Source organism: Pollicipes pollicipes, unplaced genomic scaffold (assembly GCF_011947565.3).
Source record: "Pollicipes pollicipes isolate AB1234 unplaced genomic scaffold, Ppol_2.1 Scaffold_3087;HRSCAF=3621_pilon_pilon_pilon, whole genome shotgun sequence".
NCBI lineage: Eukaryota > Metazoa > Arthropoda > Thecostraca > Pollicipedomorpha > Pollicipedidae > Pollicipes > Pollicipes pollicipes.
The window spans coordinates 30,450,914-30,468,171 of NW_023596225.1; the positions used below are offsets into that span (position 1 = coordinate 30,450,914).

The window sequence follows — 17,258 nt, forward strand, 5'->3', positions numbered from 1 at the left end:
ATCCGGGACCCTGAGACATGTCCCGGGACATGTCCCGGGACAAACTAACGCTGAGCCCAGAGCAGACGAGGCCAGGAGCGATGCGCGCCAACGGGCCCGGTCCGACAGCCGTGGAAACGCACCGCACCCCGAGCGTGTTTCTCGAGATAGGAGTCTATCCGTCAGCTGTGGCGGCTTGTGACAGGTGAAGTGTCGGCCGCCACCCCGCCCGCCGCCGCCCTACGCAAAGCCCGACACCCGACACCGCCCGGACACGCTCCCGACACGGGCCTGGCGTCCGTCGGTCCGGGCCGACTCCACACGGGTCCGGCCGGCCTCGCTCCCGACACGGGCCGGGCGCTCGCCGGTCCGGGCCGACTCCACACGGACCAGACAGGCCCCGCACCCGACACGGGCCGGGCGCCCGCCGGTCCGGGCCGACTCCACACGGACCAGACAGGCCCCGCTCCCGACACGAGCCGGGCGCCCGCCGGTCCGGACCGACTGACTCCACACGGGCGGCGGACTGGACGGGCCGCGCCGTTCCCTGGAGGTGACCGCGTGCGAGCGGCGTCGTCAGCTGATCAAAGCAGCGGCCGGGATCGTGGCCGCCTGCCCAGCCGCACCGCGTCACTGGGAGCATGCGGCCCAGTTACATCCACACCCGTCAGTTCGAAGACTGGGAGCAGGACGCGGCTGGCACCGGGCGCGCGGCACCGGCGGGCAACGACTGTCGGCTCGCCTGCCGCTCGCCCGAACACGGATGTCTGTGTCGGCCTTGCAATATAGTAGGTCACATCTGGCGCCGAGAAGGGGTAGGGACGGCACCTGTCACACCGATCCCAGATGGTTCAACGACCCCGCAGCAGCCCACGTCTGGAGCTGAGAAGGGTAGCTGACAGTTGCCGTCAGCCTCCTAGAACTGAGGAGAGCTGTTGACGGAAGAGCACGCGGAAGAGCACGGCGCCCAGCGCACATCAGCTCCATGCCTGCAGGGAGATGAACAAGCCAGGAGTCGCCCGCGAGGCTGCTGCAGGTGGACGCCCGGCAGACAGAGCCCAGGCCCGGGCGCCAGACTTGATACCGTGTCCGTCAGTGTGCAGGCCGGCTGCCGGACACGCCGGGCGAAACACAGCCCTGCACGGCTTCTGAGGCCGCCCGCAGCGGTTAGGAGCACGCGTCGCTGTGTGGCTTCTGGCCGTGTGGACACACAGACCGCCGGTGGGGACGTCAGTCACGACGGCGGGCTCTGAGCCCGGCTTCTGGGGCTGGGCCACACAGCCACGCACCTGATCCTGCCGAGGAGGGCCTGGGCTCCAGCGCATGGCGACCGGCCACTGCGACCCGTCATTGGAAGCTCTGTGCCCCTACAGGCGGACAGACAGGTTGTCAGGACAGGAGTTAACAATGGCTCAGATACCATGATGCTTTTGTCGTGTGAAAGGGGGGGGATGTCGGGAGAACCAAGGATCCGGGGGGGGGGGGGAGCGGCATCACCACTGTCAACTGTCCAGTGACTGCATGACCCCGGTTCTGCTGGGCCAGCCAGAGCCCGGGGAGGCGCCGGTCAGTCTGCGGTCGGCAGTTCAGGGCGCTCGTCAGACAGCGGGGATATTACGGAGCGACACGAGGCCGAGCCGGCGCTCGTCACGGGCGTGTGTCGGCTGGGTGGGCTGGGAACACCGAGTGAGGGCCGGCGGCTGTATTTAGAGGCCGTGCACAGACCGGTCCCTGCACCGGCAGCAGCACAGACAAGGCCCCGTCAACGAGAAGGTCAGCTGGAGACCGATACACTAAACGCTAGTCACTCTCCTCAATCCCCCAAGAGTGGCACCTAAACCAAGCCAGAAAGTGACCGGCTTAACGACAGCCACGAACAGCGATGGTCATGCCTCTACGAGCCTCACTGGAGCTTCTACCAATCGGAGAACAAGTGGCTCTCCGCGCGCCACCCGCCCAAAAGAATTTCACATCCAATCACTGACGCCACCAATAATCGGCGTGTTTCAGCGAGCGTCGGCAGGCCCGTCGGTAGGCGAACACGCCCGTAAATCAGGCCAGCCAACGGCCGCCGGGCCGGGTTACGACCGGCGCCGAGTCGCGACATCAAAGCCCGGCTGGGAAACAACGACACCGGCAGGAAGTCGTAACCGGGTCCGATCTCTCTCAGTCGCGCCGCCGTGCCAACAAATCCCATCAAACGGGCCGGGTGGGCGGCCGCCAGCGGGTGCCGAAGTGGTGTCGTTTGCGATTCCATCGCAACCCAGCGCAACTCCACCTACCCACCTCGCTCGCCTCTCTCTGCCTTGGTCCCGGTTAACCGGTCAACCGCTGTCCTCCGGCCGAGAGACCCACACGCTGAAATTGCTTCGTCAGCTCTGGGTACGGACGATATCATCCCCAGTAACGCCAGATGGGCTTCACTGGACGTGGCTGACGCCGCAGAGCCAATGCAGGTGGCGGTAGATCACGAGTCAGTCTGTAAACACCCGGCCATGTCGGTCGCCTTAACGGATCAAAGGCGCGAGACAAACGACCACAGCGGGGAGCCACAAGAAACGAGAGACGAGAGCCTTACCACAGCCGCACCCAACATCAACACGTCTAGCTGCTGACAAGTCACCCACCCACCCATCCCCAGTCTCATTATCCACCCACTTCCCGTTTTCCCGGGCGACAGCCGTTCCTCCAAAGACATGGGCCCGGCCTGAGAAGCACGGCCAGCACAGCAAAACGCCCCGCGAGGGCAAGGGTGCGCCCTCCTGGCCGCCGCCGCAGGAGACACGCCCCCTGCCGGCCGGCGCACGGCCGCCCGACGAGGGGACGACACGCCTAATTGTGCGCCAATAATTTACGTGTAGGCGTCTGTTGTTCAGCTACCCCGCTCGTCGTGGTCGCGGGCCCGGCGCGGGGCCGGCGGGGGAGAAGCAGAGGGGAGAGGCGATCAACGGACCGTCAGACGACAAACGGCGTCAGCTCCGGCGGCGCGGCCGAGCCGGCCGGCTGACGCGGGAGACGCGGAGGGGAGAGGCGGCCCGACCGCCGACTCGAGGGCGGAGCGGGCGCGCACTGAACCCGCTGTCAGGACTGGTCGGGCTCGAGACTTTGTGGAGCGTGTTTTGAAGGAAATTCGATTTTCGACAAGCGGCGTTCGCAAGCGGAAATCGCTAAAATCCTCAACACCTTCCAACACGGAATGGCATTTAAAAATTATAACGACCCATAACGATATAACAAAATCTGGTGCTGTGTCAGTCGGGGTCAACCGCTCCAAATGCGGCACCGAGAGATCTTAGGTTGTGTAAAATGACTCACATAGTGCATGCTTCAACGTCATCAGCGGCCGCGATCAAAACACATGGTTGACTTATGATGACGTAGGGAGCCATTCGCGTCTGAAATACACCCCTTGTTCAGCGCCCGCCGTGACAACGTAAGACCATTTATCACATCACAGAGGCCATCTCACCGTGGCAGTTCACCGCTCCAGGCCAGCTGCACGTCAGCCTTCCGGCGACGCGTCCCACGTCCGCCAACAAACAGGTCCGGCGAGCAAACAGCGCGGCCCGCCGCCGCCTGTCACCACCCGGCCCGACCCGGCCGGCGCGCGGGCCCGGCGCCGCCGCCGCCGGCTCTGAGGACCAGCTGACGCGTCGGCCGGCGGGACGGAGCGCGCCAAGGCCGCGCACCGTCCGGCTGGTGGGGCGGCGGCTGGACAGGTGGCACCGGTCAGCCGGCCTCCGGACGGCGGCCGCAGCTGGGCGACCGCCGGCGCCCTCGCCAGGCCCGGCTCCTGGGAGCGGCCGACCGGCGGGCGGCCGCCTCCGAGGCGCCGCCGACGCAGGGGCGGCGGCGCCGCGCACCGTTTGAACGCGGTCGGGCGGGGCGCGCGCCGCTGGGCGGTTGGGTCGTGCTGCTCGTCATGCGTTCTCAGGCCCGGCTTGAATCCGGCTGGCTGGCGGTTCGGTTGTCAGCGCGGTGGGCGGCCATGGGCGTGAAAGGCGGTTGCGGAGAGCCCACCGCGTGTATGAATACGCTTCGCGTCGCCCAAACACACACATACACACCACACAAAGGCCAGGTGCGCTTGTCGGCGACTGGCAAAGGAAGTGAAATCCACAAAAGATGTCTGGAAAACGTGGTTGTTCCAGGTTACAGTCTTGTATCTCGAAGCCGTTAACCAGCACCAATCAATGACGAAACCTCGAACACCAATACTTTCCACTCCATCTGTTCTCGCGCTACAATGGCTTGTGAAATTCGCCGGAACGACGTTCATCTTTACTTAGCTCTCTTAGCCCATGTGAGGAAACAGTCACACGCCTTCGCGCGAACGCTATCACTGCCGTAACACCTCTGCCAGGAGAAAGTTCTGCAATCTACACCCGAGAGAAGCCAGGCACTGCTTCCGCCGCTCCACTGCTCGCGGACAGCGAAGACAAATGCACGCGTCTTCCGAGCAGAGCGGCAGCGGTGTAGAAATGCCAGCTGCGCCTCATTCCACCGATGCCGCAGCTCCATGCGTCTCTCCAACAGGCCCCAGCAGCGCCGGCACATTTCACTTGTAATTTGGCCGGCCGCGTGGCCGCGGCGCCTCGGTGCGTTATCACACAACCACGGGTCCCCAGCGGCCATTCTGGCAGCCGTAACGGAGTGCGGCGCGGCGGCGAGCGGCGCTCTAGCCGCACCAGCACCACAACTGCTTTCTGGGACGATTGACTGCCACGCGCCGTCGCCGGGCCAGAGCGGACCGCGGCTGTTCGCCTCGTCACAATGGGACCGCGAGACACCTGCGCCCCCGTCTCCCGCACGGGGGGCTGAGCAGGGGCGTAGCCAGGCCGCCGCCTGGACGGGACTTCTTCGTTCTCTCTCTTCGACACTCTTAACCGTCTGTTTTCAGTTTTCTCAACCTCAGCAGTGAAATATAAAGTTTTTCCATTGATTTCTGTCGTCGACTCAAACCGGCGTGAGGGTCCCTTAAGTATCAGACCCTGTCCCGCCATTGAAATACCTGTCGAGGTGTAGCGGGCCGAAGTAGGCGGCCGGCCCGCAGGACTGGACGTCCGTTCCCGCCCCGAACCACGCTGGGGCGGGAGCTGCAGGTGTCCGGTTCCACTGGGACGGGAGCTAGAGACGGGTGTTTGAGTGGGGCCAGGTGCTTCGGACGGACGGGTCGAACACGCCCGGAACGGAGACGGAACCAGGGCAGGGCAGAACCGAACCGAATCGAACTGAACCGAACCGAACCAAACCAAATCGAACCGAACAACCAATCGTGGCAAATCCAATAGAATGAAACAAAACCAAACCCAAACCGGATCGGACCGAACCGGACAGGACTCGACCAACCTGACCTGTGACTGGTCTTGGTCCAACCGGGCGGACCGGACTGGGCCCGAATCACCACCTGACCAATGTTATCGTCGTCGATGTCGCGATGGGTAGCGGCCTGGCGAGAAGTCCCGCCGTGCGGCGACCTTAGAGGGGCCGCGCCAGAAACAGAGAGGCACCGGCGGCACAAATGTTTACCGGGGGCCCATCGGCGGCAGCCGTGGCGGGCGGCCTGACACCGACTGGGCGTGGGCCAGCCGACAGCCCAACAGTGTCTCGCGAGCCTGCGCGAGGAGTTACGCTGGATGCCAGGCGGTACAATGTCAGGCACTGCGTGGGCCAGCCGCCAACTAACGTCTCCGAGGGCTCTGTGTTGGGACCTGCACCGGGTATCAAACGACACGCTGTCAGACACTGCGCTGGCCCAGCTCAGCTCGCGGCGCGCGGAGAAAGACATCGGATGTAAGGCGCGCTGTATGACACGCAGTCCACGCTGACAGCGGACTGCCCGAAACCATGCCGAAGGCATGGTTTCGAGACTACATCTCCAATGACTACAGCGAGCCTGTGCCCTTGTCTTGTTAAAATCTTCGACCTGGTTCAAATGGGCCGAAGATGTTTCATGAAACAAACGGTGGCAGTTGTGGTTTACGGGCACTTTCTCTTCGAAGACTATCAGTAAAGACAAGTGGCGCCACTGTTTCAAGCAGGCTACATGTTTCGGATGGCATGTAGCGTCTGCCCTACCCATGCCCGGAGTCGCCGGTCCACTGGGCACGAGCTCACGTATCGCCAGCGCCTGAGGCGTCGCTCGGATATACGGTTACCCTTCATGTTCGCCTATCAAGCCGACTTGAAAACAAATCACATCAGAACAAAGGCAGTGAAGGCTGAGCACATAAGCCCCGCCCGGTCAGTTACCGTGGGAGCGGCCGGCGCGCGCAGCCCCGGAACCCTAGCCACACGTGGCCGGCGAGTCAACAGGACAAAGAACACGATACGCACATCCGGAACGACACAAAGACATCAAAGACGGACCGAAAGAGCCGAGGGGCCGTCTCGCGCCCTCTCCCTCCGACGTTACCATTTGAACTGGCCAACATCGACGCTCCGCCGGTTCTGCTGACGCGTCCGGCCGGACATGGGTTGAAAAATAGCCCACTGAGGCGGGACGGCCTGCCGTTCGGTCTGGGCGGTCCAGGCGGCCCGGGGCGGCCGGGCGGCCCGGCCATTACCGGCACGCCGAGCCGTCGGGGCCGCGTCGTCCGCACAGACGCCGCGCTCCCGCTGCGCGGGTCTATCGAGAGCCCATCGACGCCGGGCCGCGCACGTCAGACGCCGCCGCACGCAAACAATTAACGGCGCGCGCCTCCAACGCCGCGCCGCGCACGTGCACCGTGCAGACAGTGCACCGTCTGTCAGATAAATCACCACCGAGAACGGCCGGCCGAAAACGTGCAGCCGCCCGGCGCCGCGAGCGGGAGCCGGCGTGTTGTTAACAGGCGCGCTGATGACTGGCGAACGCGCCGGCCTGAATTCTGGGGGGATGGGGAGCTTACAGCGTAGAAGGGCGTTACAAGGACTGTCTGGCATTTTACGCTTCGAGCACACGCTCAGTGGAACGCATCGGTCTGCGGAAACTTCCCCACCTTTACGGTTCGTGTGCCGTGAATCAGAAAAAATGCGAGCGAGTTCATTAGCTTCGCAGGGTGAGAGATCATTAATCTCGGAGGCCAACTTGGCCCTAACCTCCGCGACAGACAGATTCGGTGTGGATAACGGAGGTAAGCAGCGGGAGGTTATAACGAGCTCGGGAATGGCGACTGTGGTTCATTTCCTCGGCGAAAACATGCTCTTCAGGGCCCAGCATTTCTGAGGACTATCTGACTATGGACAGTGAACACGCAGGCACCTTCAATGGGTATTAAGCCATTGGAGCACGCTCTTGGGTTTGTTTATTGATCTCTTTGACGTTTGGGCGTTGTTTAACCCATCACTTGCTGGGGCTTTTCCACTGTGCTTAGTGCTGAAGGGCGAATTTATCCCACCCAGTAGCCCTTGAACTAAAGCCCTTCGCGACGCGCGGTGCCCAACATGTAGTTCCGTCTTTCTAATTCGAAAATGTCCGTAACACACATGTTTGCCACTTACCGCTGGCCTTTCATGTCACCAGAGAGAGAGGGGTGAATGTCAGGGATTTCGTGTGCTGCGTAGGATTCTCCTTCCGGGTCTTGACCTGGCCGTTGACTTTAAGTGACCATGAGGTCATCTCCAGCGACATTTCACCCTGGCAGCTCAGAAGCCTTACGTGCCAGCCCAAATAAATGAAAATCCCTCGATATGCTATTCGACTGTAGAAAGTTAGGCCCCACGTAATTCATGCTTCATTCCTTCCAGAGTTACTTTGGAAAAACATTCAGGGGTCAAGTTGCTCCCCAGGCGCCCCCACCAGGAGACCGTCCTCCTTTCCATCCTTTCCAGCCAGGACCATCAAAATGCCTTCTCTCCGGTCCTCGACCTCGACCTCCCAGGTCAGCGCATCGGCGTGAGACCGATCCCTCCGAGCCCTCCGATCCATGTCCGATCCTGGAGAGGCACAGGCCGGTCAGTGACCTCGACACGGGTCCGGCTCGGCAGGACGCTCCATCAGCAGCCGGTTTCATAATGTCAGAACTGAGAGAGATGTAGCCATCATAGGTGCTGCTAGCTTTGGAACCGTGGATTAGAGTTAAAAAGAACGCACGCACCGCCCCCAATCGGTATAAAGCTCCGCAATAGTTGGGGTGCAAATTCTTCTTCAATGATTTTGGTGCATCATGGGAAAGATGGCAGGTCAGTTATCATACGGTTCGGCGCACCAGTGCGCTTGTTCCGCATCGGTCACGTTTCGGAAGAAGCCTTTCATCCCAGGAGCATTTCAAGAAAGCTATGCAGCGATGCAGCGTAAGCTTTTTTGAAAGCATAACATTTCGGCACAGCCCTGTATCGGGTATCAGCAAATGGTTATGTTTTATCCAGGGATAAAAACTTGTATTGCGGACCGGTGGAACAAGTGCAACGACAGCAATCATCACCACGACACCATATCCCCGCTCATTACCAGCAGCTGCAAGCGCCGAGGCACGACAGTCCCTCCCCTCCGGCTCATCTCCCGCGGCTGCTGCCTCGACTGCGCCTGCCAGGGGCCGCGGCGAGGGCACTGACCAGAGCCGCTCCCCGTCCGGGGCCGGCAGCGCCGGAGGGGAGGGGAGCGCTCCCCAGCGGAAGGGTGCTGATCGGCTCGTGAGCGCCCCGACCGCAGTCGTGGCGGGCGGCCCGGCCAGCCCTGCTGGCGCCGCTGAGCGCTAGACGCCCTCCTCTTCCCTCCCGCCGGAGGTGTCTGACATAGGAGACAGCCTCAGGGCATCAGGGCACGGCCCATTCACCGGAAGCAGTACCGTGCGACATCTGATCGTGCTGGGAAGCTGTCTTCTGAACGGGCAGCTCAAACCGAGTCAAACTTTAATGGCACGTGCCATAAGGACAGAGACCAGAACAGATGGATGAAAACACAGTTCTCAGATACCCAAGTGCTGCGGTGGCTAGTCGCCCACGGTCCACCCGTGCTTCACTGGTGGTCTGACGTTGGTCTGTCGGTGGTCCGCCGGTGGCCTGTCGGTGGTCTGTTTGTGGTCTGACGCTGGTCTGTCGGTGATCCTCCACCCGTCAGCGGCCCACCGGGTGTGGCGTCTGTGGCCCAACTGTTCACACAGGCGGTCCTCCGTCAGCCCGTAGGTCGGTGGTCTGCAGCCGGTCCGCCGGCGGTCCGTCTGTGGCCCGCCGGCGGTCCGGTGATGGTGGGTGCCGCTCATCGGGTCGGCGCCCGTGTCTCAACGACGATCAGGAGCGTAGACTGGTGAGCTTACAAGCCCGCCTCCGCTGCCGCGTGTCTGCCACAGTCGTACTTGCTTTCCTGGAAGCCTCAGTGTCGGGCACGGTGGCAGCTGCGTCTATTAAGACAACTACGGATGGTATGGGATGACCCAAAGGTCCAATTAATGACTCCCCTGCGTGCAATCGTAGCGATGTTTTCCATGATAGTCCCAGCACCTATTACGTGGGCACAGCTTTCTCGCAAACAACGACCAGCCGGCATTGGTAACGCTGTTCGCGGTACATCCCGGCTGAGCCAGTGAATACTCCACGATCTAACCCAGCTGAGCCGATGCGCGCTTCCGCGACGTCCAAGTACCCCAGGTCACCCCAGTGAACACCCCGGACTTGACAGGCGGCGCACCGCGTCGCCGGCCGTGTGTGACGCACACAACACTCGCGATGACCTCATCACTTTACGGCTGTAGCCGCGCTCACGTGAATCAGCCGGCGCTGGCCGCTGCACATTGCTGCACGCTCCACGCTCTCAGAATACCAGCGGCCGACAGCCGAGACGGGCACACTCTGGTCCAGACAACCGCGGAGAAAGGCGCGGCACCGTTGCCCGGCCGGCGTGGCGCCCCCCCCCCCCCTCGGCACCGCACGATCTCCAGGAAAACGACAGAGCGGCGGCCCAAACATGGCAACAACGGCACGGCTAATCGATCGTAAAGGAGTTCGGCGCCGAAAAATTCGGCACGGCCTCATGGCGCGGCGCGGCGCGGCGACCACGTGCGATTGCTGCGCCGCTGGTGTCGCTGGGGCGACCGGTGCCGGTGCCGGCTGTATCCATTGGTCCCGATTGCATTTGAATCGCTAATGGCACCATTGTTCAGGGCCGACGTTTCACGACAATGGGTGACAAACGTCCGTCGATGTGCGCTCTGTTCGTCTTACAGTCGGCCATCAGCGCCGCACATGACGGCAACCTCTGCGACCCAGAACTTTCCAATCACCCGACAAAGCACCGGCTCCTTTTCAACGTCAGTTACCACGTGCGGCCGGATGGACTCCTTCCGCTCGTGCCGACCCCGCGCGAGCGCGGCGCGTCGCTGTGGCGGCGGCTGCGGCACCATCGATCTCAACAATACCCGCCCACGCTTGAATGCCACCTCCGCCGAGCCATGATGGTCGCACCCGCGCGCACCTGCGCACCACCGCACGGAGGCTTACGCTGGCGCTGGACCAGTGACACGTCCTGCGCGCGGCAAATACGACGCTGGTGCGCCGGCGTCGCCATGAACTCCGGCCTTATCAAGCCAGCCAGGCATTCGCTGGCGCCGCTCTGACCGTCGCACCAAATGGTTCACAGCCATCCGGCCTCATAACAGGTTCATTTGACATCTCCTTGCTAAAGCCCCTCGCCCCCCTCCCCCCCCCCCCCGATAGCCACCTGTTTCGCGTAGCACACCTCGAAGTTTCGTTCCGCTGACGCCTCGTATGGCGCTTGAACACCCCCGTATGAGAGTGCGATCTCACGCTCCATTCACATCCCTTGCAAGCGAGCGGGTCGCACCGGTTCCAGCGGCGGCAGTGGACCGCCGGACCGGTATGCGGCGGAGACTCGGTGACCTCGCCCCAGACAACCCTCCCCTCTCCCGGCCGTGACTCGGCTGGTGTGGAGCGGACGGGCCGCCGCACGCCGCGCCGCCACCCGCGCCTGCGTGCACGCGCTCTCGGTGAAGAGTGGCCGCAATGTCTGGGTCAGGTTCACCGCCCCGGGCGTGATTGCCGCGGCATGACCATGGCCTGGTCGGATCGGTACTTTGTTGGCAGTTCTGGCAGGTGTTCTCAGCCGGGCCCACTTGCGGCTCCGTCTGCGGCCGATGGGGACATGGTCTAGTCGAGCCAGCCTATCACATCCCTATCCGCTCACGTCAGCCCCATCCCAAAAGACAAAAGACTTGGCGATCCTTCCGCGTCGGGCGAACGCCTCACCCCATAACCCCTAGTCGGCGCGGGACCTCCTCCTGCCCGACCGCGGCGCACCTGCGGGCCGCCGGCGCCGACGAGACAGCCCTGAGCCGGCCGGACCGCCCACCGTCTGATGGATGGGGCCCGCCCGGCGGCGGCCAGGACCGCGCTGCGCCAGCTCGCGCCGGCCCTGGCGTCACGGGCCGGCACGCAGGCGACCGTCCAGCTGGCTGCGTGTCCGGCGCCGCGGCGAGGCCGGCCTGCCAGGCCTGCTCGGCACGGGGTGCACGCCAGGGGTCTGTGGGAAGTACGGCAGACACGGGCTGACTTCTCCGCCATGGCAGGAGCGGCGGGTCCGTTCCCGGCTCGTCCGCGCGCAGGCAAATACGGCACCGCCCCCGGCCTCCGGCTCATCGGTGTGAATACCGACAGCGGACGGCCGCCAGACGCCGGCCGGGCGGGGGTCCGGCTCCCCCGCCCACCCGCAGGTCTCAGCCCACCACTGCATGCTCCCATGAGCCGTCCGGGCCGGTTCTCACACGCCTCTGAGCGCCGGCCGTGCGGCCCCGTGCGGCGGCCGTTCGCCGCCGGCCGCTCCGCCCGCCGCGGCAGGCCGACGGCCGGCGCGCTCGCGCCGGGCGCCCGCCGTTTCCGCGCCGCCAGTTCGGAGCCGTGGACGGGTCGACAGACCGACGGACGGACAAAGCCCGCAGTCGGGGGCGGCCCGGAAGGGGTGCGGAACTGCGTCTGTGAGGGGCGGGACGTGCGTGTCAGCCGGGAGGTGCTCCCGGGGTCTGCTGGGGACGGGCTGTAGAAACGGCCGCGCGTCCATTGTGGTGGGGCGCGGCGTCAGCAGACGCGGAGCCGATTCACGGCTGGGAGACTGGCCGAGGAACACGGCCCAGGTCAGCGCCCAGCGCGCAGACGGCCCGGACACATATCGCAGACGGCCCGGGCACATATCGCAGACGGCCCGGGCACATATCGCAGACGGCCCGGGCACATATCGCCGACGGCCCGGGCACATACCGCAGGCGGCCCGTGCGCATACTACAGACAGCCCGGGCACGTATCGCAGACGGCCCGGGCACATGCCGCAGACGGCCCGTGTACATACCGCAGACAGCCCAGGGCACATATCGCAGACAGCCCGAGCACATACCGCAGAGGGCCTGGGCACATACCGCAGACGGCCCGAGCACATATCGCCGACGGCCCGGGCACATGCCGCACACATCTCGGGCACATGCCGCAGACGGCCCGGGCACATACCGCAGACGGCACAGCAACCACTTTACGTCACACGTAATTTCAAGACATGTGGAGGACACTTCTGTTGCCATTAGGCGAGGCCGTATCCAGATGCGTGGGCCATGGTACAAAACGATGCCGTAAATGGGCTGCATTCCGCAGAGTTCTTAGGAAAGCGACTTACGGGGAAGTTTTGTGGTGCGGGATTCGAATATCCTGGCATCGCTCGCGACTGCGGCTCACACGATATATCTACAAATCACGGTAGTGACAGGCGCTCACACCGGCCACATTCCACCAACAGCCTATCCCGGGAGCCTGTGCGCACTGTCGCTGCAGGATTCCAGCAGTCGGAGCCGCCGCAGGAGCCGCAACAGGAGCCTCTACAGAAGTCCGGCGTCCCTGGGCACCACCACGGGAGCTGTCCTCGCCGCTCTGTTTAGCCTCGCAGCCCGGATTTCCACACCAAAGCTGGGGTGAAGCCAGAGCTCGACGCCCGGCAGCGCGGGAAGATAGCGCCAAGCCCCGGGCGGCTGGCGAAGCCCGTTCGCCGTACACCGACTGCTGGGGGCAGCCGGCTGGCGGATTATCACCGGAGTCGGCGCCCGTGCAGACGGGCGAGGCCAGGGAGCGGCTGCCGGCGGCTCTGCCGGCTGGCTGGCGGTGCGGGCCCGCCTGCGGCACCGCGGTGCAGGGGGTGCCGTCGCGTACCGCAGGGTCGAGCAGTGAGCGGCGGCGCGCGCGGGCGCTCAGGTGCATGGTCACTACCCGCGCAGTCGGGGCGGGTGAAGAAGGACAGGCAGGGCCTTACGTAGCGTTGTGCGAGAACACACTCAGGGATGGTCGACATGGACACAGGCATCCGCGGCTTATAGTTTTTTTTTCTCAAAACCAGTCACGTGGAAGGCGATGTATTCATAGTCTTCAAGCAGCGTCGCGTAGTGCAGTTTATTTGGACCTTTCCAGGCACCGCCCCCTCCTCTTCTGACCCATCCATGACCCCTACCACCTCCCGCACGCTGCCGGCGCCCGCGGCCAGCGCGCACCGACGCCGATCGCACCGCGGCCGCCTATCTCGAGCCGCATTCATACATACTGATCACCGGCCGGTCGCCGGGCGGTGGCGGCGACCGGCGACCGGCGAACGGCGCGATGCATCACGGCCGGCGTCGGCCCCGCTTCCGGCGCCATTAGAGGGTCTCGGCCCGGCCCGGCCCGGCGGCGAACAAGGAGCGGGGAGGGGCCACGTAGCGGGAGGGAACGGAGTAAGGCTTCCGCATCTCTGGACTGTGCTGGACGCGGGCCGGCCGAGCATTTCTATAGAACAAAACGCTGGACACGGCTACCTCTGCAGGAACATAGTCCTGTGTATGCGACCAGACTTGTACGCAATGTATGCGAGCATGCGACCAAAAAGGAGCGGATGATGTGGAGCAATTGGAGGAAAAGCAGATGCACATGGGCTTCGAAGCCATCACTCTGTCTCACAATCCTCCATTTCCAGCATCGGTCGATTCACTACCACATCAGAAGGGATCCGACCGGGACCTCGGAGGACGGAAGAGCACTGCCCCGGAGACAGGTGAGAGGACGGACTGATCACGAGCGTGCCGTGACGGCTGACAGCGCGGCAGCCGAGGGCCCACCGGCGCACGTCACGACCGCAGCCTGACAACGGCGGTCACGGAGAGCACCCCGCGGGCTGTCGCCTGTCGCGTCAGACCGTGCGCCGGCGCTGGGACCGGTGCGGAGCGCGCCGATCCCAGCGACGCCTCGGCCGCCGCCGGACGTGAGCAGCGAGGGCGGGCCGCCGCTGCACGGCCGCTCGGCACGTGACTCCCGTCAGGGTCGGCCGCGCACTCCCGCCCACCTGCCGGCCCCGCTCCGGGGTGACGTCAGTCGCCCGCACCCCGGAACCGGTGCAGACGTCACCTGGACGTCACTCATCTCACCTGGACCGCAGCGGCATCTTCTGCACGCCAGTGACGCCATCTGCGCATAAGTAACGGCACGTACGTGCGCGACGGTGATATCTGCACCACATTGACACCAGCTGGGTCTCAGTGACGTCGACCGCATCTCCATAAGGTTAAGCACTACAGTGCTCTTAAATGTACAATTGCCATGTTAGCTCCTTAAGCAGTGACGTTAACTGCACCCCGTAACGCCAACCGTCCAGACAGTGACGTTAACTGCACCCCGTAACGCCAACCGTCCAGACAGTGACGTTAACTGCACCCCGTAACGCCAACCGTCCAGACAGTGATGTTAACTGCACCCCGTAACGCCAACCGTCCAGACAGTGACGTTAACTGCACCCCGTAACGCCAACCGTCCAGACAGTGACGTTAACTGCACCCGTAACGCAACCGTCCAGCACAGTGACGTTAACTGCACCCCGTAACGCCAACCGTCCAGACAGTGACGTTAACTGCACCCCGTAACGCCAACCAGTCCAGACAGTGACGTTAACTGCACCCCGTAACGCCAACCGTCCACACAGTGACGTTAACTGCACCCCGTAACGCCAACCGTCCACACAGTAATGTTAACTGCACCCCGTAACGCCAACCATCCAGACAGTGATGTCACCTGCATATCAATCATAACCTTAAATGCATTGTTCAATGCAGATCCCTGGTGCTTCCCGCTCACACAGTAGCGTCGCCTACGCCCCGTAACATCAACTGTCCACGAAGTAACGCCACCTGCGTCTCCAGCACCACCTGAACGCGGTAACAAGACACCTGAGATGTCCTGCTCCTTTCGTAGTGTTGCCGTTTTGAAATGAACAGTGCCTATGCGAATCCCTGGGGTCCTAACTGGCGTTTGTTTTCCTGCTAGCAATTCCCGAAGAGCCAGAGTCATCGATGTCTCCCGTACAGCAGGGCCTCCGAATCTGCACGGAAAAACTCACTCTCTTTACAAGAGGGATATGGAAATTCTCATTTTTCAAACACTTGCGTGCGTTACATTTCATCACATTCGTTTCAAAGCTATTCTCTCGCTAATTCACCTTCTCGATTACAGCGCATATTTCGTTTCGACTGTGGTTCCCGATTACTCCAATCCAGCCTGCCGCAGTCCACGCCCCACCACGTCGGGGAGGCCTTTCCCGGTCCGGGACCCGGCCGTCGCGCGCGAATCGCCTACCTTCGCGGCGGCAATCACAGCCATCCTCCGGCGGCGGACCCAAATTGAAAGTCAATGGAGCCAAATTACAGTGCTTACGCGCCGCCAGTTTGCTTAGACATTATGAATCGGCGCGTTTCCCTCGGGAGGGCCAGCATTAGAAAGCATCGGCGAGGCATTATCCAGACCAATCTTGCGGCGCGCGATGTCCCCGGTCGCAGTGCCCCGACCTCGACACTGATCGGACGTCGCGTAATCTGGAGCGGAGGACGCTAATCACAGCCAGCATCCCCGGGGACGTTCGGAGCATTGGCGCGCGGCTGGATCACGCCGGGACGCGCCCAATCTGGACTGGACCGGCGATGAGGTCACGGGGTCAGCGCTGGCTGGCCAGGTCAACCGCCCACCGGAGGCGGCTAGCTGCTCAGTCGACGTCACACTGAGGTCATTGGCACGGAGATCATACTTGACTTTGACGCATGGCATCGGCAACAACGTCGACGTCTTTGCGGCCGTTTTCCAGCCTTACGAGCGGCGCCGTCGGTTTTCCACGCATCGTCCCGACACCGATGGGTGAAAACAACTTGGTCGATCTTATTGGCGGCTGTCCGGCCAGCACAGCGCCACATCGACATCGGATGGCCGATCGGAGGACACCGGGCAGGGCTGTCCGGCCAGCACAGCACCCCATCGACATCGGATCGCCGATCGGAGGACGCCCAGCAGGGCTGTCCGGCCAGCACAGCATTCCATCGACATCGGATCGCCGATCGGAGTACGCCCAGCGGGGCTGTCCGGCCAGCACAGCACCCCATCGACATCGGATCGCCGATCGGAGGACGCCGGGCAGGGCTGTCCGGCTAGCACAGCGCCCCATCGACATCGGATCACCGATCAGAGGACGCCGAGCAGCCCCGTCCGTCGGTCGCTCTGAAAAAGTCGCCGCGCCGGACGCGGCCGCCGGTCCGGCCGTCCGCCAGCCACCCGGGGGAGAACGGTTTGACTATGAGGCCTTTGATAGCCAGCTGACGTTGGCGCGGCCACCGGCCGTCGGCGCGCAGCGCAGAGGAGACCAGGCTGGCCATTAGCAAAGTTTCCAGTCATATCGGACTGAGAACTTTGAACTGAGAACTGAGAAATGAGAACACCGCCAGTCCGACACGAAAATGCACACCATGTCGTGAACTCAGCTGTGAGGCCTGTCTTCCTCATTGAATAGTTTTGTTTTGTCGACCTGTCCACCGCCGTCCGACACAAACAAAGCACAACACACATCATTGGTACCACTCCGAAAAACACCGCCGTAAGATCTTACCTGTGTGGCAAATGTTCTGTTTAGTCACCAACCGACGGCATAATATACTCCGCCGATAAATCCCAGACGTCACGCTCCTACAGAGATCTCGCTCGTGGCGTGTATTCCCGCCCGCCGTCCACACAACACTGAACAGTATGTCAACAGTTGCCAGTGTGTACCAGACGTAGTAGCAACTATGCACAGTAGGATGCCCAAATTCTACTGAAACTGTAAGTGCCGAAGTGATTGGTAGACGGATACGAACGAACACAATCATCGGGATAGGATGGGCCCCGAACAGCTGAACTCACCCAACAATTCTCATGACCTTCGCGCAGCCGTCACGTCCCTCACCTGAATGGCGTTATGTTGTCACCCATCACAGGCAGCTTCAGTAGGCCATTCGTTCGACGGCCCAGCGTGGCGTTACAGGTGGCAGCAC

At 62.9% G+C, this 17,258-nt stretch overlaps 1 protein-coding gene across 1 annotated transcript in view; it reads right to left on the reverse strand.

The window, feature by feature from the left end:
* The window catches only part of LOC119090031 (fat-like cadherin-related tumor suppressor homolog), a 68,107-nt gene extending 51,162 nt beyond the window's left edge, over positions 1-16,945 (reverse strand). The window contains exon 1 of the mRNA XM_037212827.1: positions 16,835-16,945. The gene's annotated coding sequence lies outside the window, so the exon portion shown is untranslated. The remainder of the gene's footprint in view (positions 1-16,834) is intronic.
* Between the last annotated feature and the right edge of the window lie 313 nt (positions 16,946-17,258).